The sequence below is a fragment of the Lycium ferocissimum genome, chromosome 9, assembly GCF_029784015.1.
Source record: "Lycium ferocissimum isolate CSIRO_LF1 chromosome 9, AGI_CSIRO_Lferr_CH_V1, whole genome shotgun sequence".
NCBI lineage: Eukaryota > Viridiplantae > Streptophyta > Magnoliopsida > Solanales > Solanaceae > Lycium > Lycium ferocissimum.
This window is the reverse complement of record NC_081350.1, coordinates 17,722,999-17,729,292: the sequence shown is the minus strand read 5'-3', so window position 1 is coordinate 17,729,292 and position 6,294 is coordinate 17,722,999. Positions and strand designations below refer to the sequence as shown.

The 6,294-nt window shown below is 36.2% G+C and overlaps 1 long non-coding RNA gene across 1 annotated transcript; it reads right to left on the bottom strand.

Moving 5' to 3' along the window:
• Nucleotides 1-4,466: 4,466 nt before the first annotated feature.
• Nucleotides 4,467-5,922, bottom strand: LOC132069260 (uncharacterized). The gene is made up of 2 exons (XR_009417717.1): nt 5,529-5,922; nt 4,467-4,740 (listed from the first exon to the last, which is right to left on the bottom strand). It is a non-coding gene; the product is annotated as an uncharacterized LOC132069260 (long non-coding RNA).
• Nucleotides 5,923-6,294: the final 372 nt, after the last annotated feature.

Genomic DNA, 6,294 nt, shown 5'->3' with positions numbered 1-6,294 from the left:
TAAAAGGTTTTGGACCTCTATAAATTAAAGAATGCTTCTCATATAACGCAACACAATAGCATCCACAATGTAGTCATTAAAGAGTCTTGTTTAGGGGGAGATAATTCTTTCAATAGGTTTTTATGCTTTATATATTAGTTTTTCACTATGTAGGTCACTTGACCAGATCATATTATATTATTATGTCTTTTTGGTATATCTTCTTTGTCGTCTGATTTATCGTTGTTTAAGGTTTGCAATGATTAGCTTCCGCATGACGCCCTGATTATTTCGATCCCAACACTAATATCGGGGATCAGGACATTAAGAAGAACGAAAAGAGAATCCTGGTATTAGAAAGCATTCTTGAAGCAACAATAATGGTGAGAATTGTATTCTTGTTAATGCAATTATTGTTTTGGTTATGCTAAAGAAACTCTCAAGAAAGGAAGATATGCCTAGTTCTTGTATGCTCTGGAATCCTCAACGAATCAAGTGAATAAAACCTCTACAAATTCTAAAAAAAAATTAAGAAAAAAAAATAGCTTTCTATAAAATTATTGATTTTTGGAATAAAATGTCAATTGGACCTCTCCTTCAATTTCAAAAACTCAACATCACAGTTTTTTCTCATTTCCTCACAACCAATTGAATCCCTCATTCACCTTCTTTAACTTTTCTCCCCCTATAGCCAATTGGGATTTTTGATTAAGTGGAAGAATGATGAAACTAATAATCATGATTCAAGGTATGCGGCGGCAGTGTGGGTGTGAGGCGAGGCGAGGCGAGGCATTTTATATAATAGGGGACAAGGTATAAGTCCTGAGGCACGGTGCTTAAGCCCCATGGATATTTATTTTTTATATTTTATATATCTATAAAAATTAACATATAAATAATAAAATGATAAAGAACATATTACTTAAAGACGAAGATGCATTACACCTATAATATGACTGTAAGAGAACATATTACTTAAAGTTGTAAAGAATATACTTTAATTCTTAATAATTCAGATAATAAAGATGACACTAATATAAAGTTATTATTTGAAAACTTAAAACTAGAAAACAAATCACAAATACTCTTTATAATATAAATAGAATATTCTTTGAAATAGAGACTTCAAACCAATATCTAAACTAGATTGATACCAAAAGAATTTTTTTTGTTTAAAATACTTACTTGAAAAGAATAGAGGATTAGAAAAATTTAGACGAAAATAGAGCATAAAGAAGGAAGTTGAAGGCATGGAAATATAGCAAGTAGTGATGGCCAAAGCTCTTGCTTTGTAGTTTGCATTTTGTAGATAAAGGGGTAACGAGTTATAGTTACTCAGTAAACGACAAAAAGAACCATTATAAAATTAGGATAAACAATTAGAAGAGGCCTTTGACTTTTGACCCTTTTTTTTTTTTGAATTTTAAGAATTTACTATATATGAGTTAATTTTTTAATATTTAAGGACTAAAAAAAAGAACTTATTAAGCAATTTTGACTTCAATTTAGAAAAAAATTTGTGGGCTTACACCCCAAATGAACGTCCAAAACATTGGAACTTACGCCTAAGCGAACACTCCGGATTTTGAGACTTACATCGCATGATACTTTCGGCCTATCATTATGCCTCGCCCTAGGGCTCACCTCGAAAACACCTTTTAAAACACAAGGTGAAAGTATCTCGGTGGTGTTAGGGTTGGGGAAAAGGAAAAGGTAGTGGCAATTACAAGTTTACAACTGGTAGTGGCGCTACTGGATATGGTTTTTTTCACAGTGCCATCTGCAGAGATTATAAGGAGAGATTATAGGGATCCTTTCTTATTTGTTTCCAATTATGAAAATTCAAGAATCGTAACCTAAACTTATGTACAGTAATTATTATATTACAAGTATAGATCCTTTGTATAGGTTATATAAACTGCATCTTGTACTCAATGTAATCATCAGGAAACTAAAGAATAAAAAGATTTTCTTTTTAACATGGTATCGGAGCATAGGCATATTCTATAAGCTCTGAGGCTTCTTTCTGTGGAATAAGAGGAAGTAAGGGGGAAAATAGATGAGAGATCGAAACAATGGGGGCACATGTTCCCTTGACAGAAAACTCCCAAGGAGAGAACTCAATCCTTATTGAATTAACATCTAGAATATCTCAAATGTTAAGCCAAACATCAACTGTAACAAGTCATGAACCTCTCGCAAAGACCAATTGGCATCAAGCTGAATGACACCAATTATGGACTTTGGTCCCAAGTTGTAGAGATGTACATCGCAGGAAAAGACAAGTTGGGATACATAAATGGAGATCTCCAACAACCTCTTGAAACAAATCCTAGTTTTAAGAAATAGAGAACAGAGAATGCTGTGGTAAAAGGTTGGCTGATCAACTCTATGGATCCAAATCTGATTGGTAACTACATCAGATTCCCAACAACAAAAGCAAAGGTGGGATTCTATTGCTATGACGTATTTTGATGGCAGCGACACCTTGCAGGTTTATGATCCCAAGAGGAAAGTGGCAAGGCTCAAACTGAGTGGAGGATCCACTGAGAGATATTACAACAACTTGCAAGCTCTATGGAGAGAAATTGATTTTCGTCGCCCAAATCTGATGAAATGTGAATATGATATACAAAAGTATAACTCTATTTCACAGGAATATAGAGTCTATGCATTTCTGGATGGATTAGATGATCGTTTTGACAAGATCCGAGGAGATGTGCTTCAACTTCAACCATTTCCTACAATCGAACAGGTCTATGCACATGTTCGCCAGAAAGATCTAAGACAAACTGTGATGTTAACAAAAGGAGATATTGTTCTTGGTGTTGTTATGATCTCAGGACAAAAGCAACATCAACAGTCTTCACTTTATATGCTTTCCAACGGGAAGCCTAGTACATCAGTAAAGCCAAGGCCACAAACAAATGAGGGTGGTTGCACGCACTGCTGGAATATGAAACACACAATAGATAGTTGTTTCAAGTTGCATGGATATCCAGACTGGTGGCACGAACTTAAGACAAAAAGAAAACGTGAAGCTAGTCGAGTTGTATTAGTGAACACTGGAGACTCACCAAATGCAACGGTGAACATGGGTTCTCAACTTATTTCACAAACAGATTCTTCCCCTGCTGCAGCGAACATATCTATGTCTCCTAATGATTCAGGTAACCTTGGTTAGATTGTTGATTCGGGGGCAACTGATCACATGACATTTGATTCAGGAGATTTTGTTGAATTCACTCAACCAAAGCGAACGTGCATTGCTAATGCTAATGGAGTGACATATCTAGTTATAGGGGCTGGAAAAGTTGCACTCTCGCCCTTTTTTTTTTCACTACCAAACACTCTTTTAGTTCCATCTCTTTCAAATATATTATTATCTATTGGTCAAGCTACTGAGGAAATGAACTGTTGTGCACTAATTTACCCTAAGTTCTGTTTGTTTAAGGATATTCTCACCAAGGATATCATTGGTCGTGGTACTAAGAGAGATGAGCTTTACTGTATGGATGATTTCAGCTTTGGTCGGGAAAATATTGGATGTGGTAGTGGTGAAAAAGAGCGGCAGATTTAGTTGTGGCATCGTCGACTTGGACACCCCTCATTTCTTACTTAAGGCATTTGTTTCCAAGTCTATTTTCCAACGTATGTGAATCTAATTTTAAGTGTGAACCCTGCATCATGGCCAAATGTAATCGTGTTTCTTATCCAATAAGATAAAAAAAATGTGAAATACCTTTTATGTTAATCCACTCGGATGTTTGGGACCGACTCCTATAATAGTTTCTTTAGGTTATAGATGATTTGTAACCTTTATAGATGATTTTACACGTATGACTTGGCTTTATTTGATGAAAAATAAGAATGATGTGTTTGCAATTTTTCGTTTTTTCCATAACATGATCAAGACTCAGTTCTCTGCTAAACTTCAAATCTGCTAAACTTCAAATTCTCAGATCTTATAATGGTGGAGAATATGGGAATAATGAGCTACGAGAATATTTTCAAGAAAATGGCATGTTTCATGAAACTACTTGCTCGCAAATGCCATAACAAAATGGTGTTGCAGAGCTGAAAAATAGACATATTCTTGAAACAAATCGAGCCCTCTTAACAGCAACACATTTAATGCGACATTATTGGACTGATGCGGTTGTTGCTGCTGTTTATTTGTTGAATAGAATGCCATCCCGAGCATTAAACTTTGAAACTCCATTACAAGCTCTTGCTCATTATGTACCATTGCCATCTGTCTTAATGCTTCCACCTCGCATATTTGGTTCTGTTGCTTATGTTCATCTTCACAAAAATCAGTGAACCAGACTTGATCCATGTGTTGCTTGTTGCGTGTGTCACGACCCAGATAGCCGTGAGTGTCATCCACACTAATTCACCTAGTGGGCGAACCAATCCCCTTAACCAATCATCATCTAATCAGTCAATTTTAACACATTCAAGGATATAATGATAATAAAAGCCTCCAAACTGTCTAGTCATGCCATAAATAGTTAATGAATGCGGAAGTCTAACTATTACAACCCCAAAATCCGAAAGTCATCGTACTAGGACTCTAAAATATAACTGTCTAAGAATGAACAACTGTCTGAAATAAACATAAATGTCTGAAATCAAATAGACATCCGAAATGAGAAATATCTTCAGGCTGCCTGGCATAGATAGGAGCTCACCCTCAAATCTGTAGAAAACTGGCCTCACGCTATATATGAGGTCTGGTAGACGTCTCTGGATCACAATCTGCACCTAAAAGAGTGCAACAAGATAGTATCAGTACAAACACCATGTACCGGTAGATATCATAGGCCGACTAAGATTAGTATCATGCATAAAATCACAAAATTAATAAAATAGACAGATAGGCCCAATAACACATAACCACAAGAACTTGTCAATGAGAATCATTTCATCACCGAATAATGTAAGCCCACACAACAACAATCAATAAATATAACTCAACCCATATCATTGTCAACACAACCGTAACTCACGAATTATCTCAACTCTGTCACATATCTGTACACACATGCTAAATGGTAATGTTTGTCCAAATAGCCATGACTTGCAGGAGACCCATGGTGTCTATGTACCACTCATTCCGAAACTGACCTCGGATCACGAGCCCATAACTAGGCCACATCCTCATCCCCTGGTAAATGTGTCTTTTCATATTTATATTATCTTTCTCATCACAATGTATTTCCGTTCCACAATCAATTAAGGAATGTGAACAATCAATAAATCAATATTAGAGAACATAAGTCACCATGTCAAAAGTCATATCAAGACTCCACAATCAATTCATCAATAGCATGAATAAGGGATTACTTCGACTCAACCAGAAGAGTATTCATTAACTCCTTCCTTATCATATCATAATAGTTAATCAAATAATCAATCAACCAATATCAAATAAAGGAATTTCCAACCACACTTTATGTCTGAAGCCCTAATCATGCTTCTCCTATCAATTTCATAACATATACAATCAACTAATCAAAGTCTAACTCAAGTAGACCGTAACCTACCTCAAAGCAGAACTGGGACAATGCAATCACTCCGCGATAGCTTTCCCCTTTCGCAAAGCTTCAGAACGTTCAAAGTCTAGCAATGATAACGCTAAGTGAGTAATGGACCATCTACTCAACAAACAACAATTGGGGAAGAGAACCCAACTACTTCTACCCTTTTTCAAATGGGTGAACTATCACTAAGCGTGAATTCATGCTATTATTAATCCCAATAATCATATTCTATCCATTCATAGGTTTTCTAATCGTTTCAACCCTTTTACAAGCAGTTTTTATGCTAAAGTTACCATCTTTGTGAAGCCCTAAGTCTCAATACATCATTCTCAACATTTAATAATCAAATTCTCATCCTAGGAAGTGATAATCTATACTCCTAGATGATTAAGCGACAATAAAATCGATAACCCATTTATTTATTCGAGGGTTCGCAACTCCTAGGGTTCTATCCTTTCATCCACCATTAGAGAACCTTTAACTAATCATGAAACCTAACAATATGATGGAATGAACAAAATGAGAGGCTGAGACTTACCTTTCAAGAGTATTGTAGCCTAGCCTTAGAATTTCGCCACAGGAGTTGTTGGAAACTGTTTTGGAGTTGTGTGGGGAATGAGTTCGGAATAAAGAATATAAAATGTGGATTCTACCTCCCGTCAACCGCTGCAACGGTCGGTGTCTCGCTGCAGCGGTCTCGCAATAGCGGAAAACCTCCCGCTATGGCGAACCTTATTAATTTCTCGACTCCCTGCGGTGGCGAGCCTCG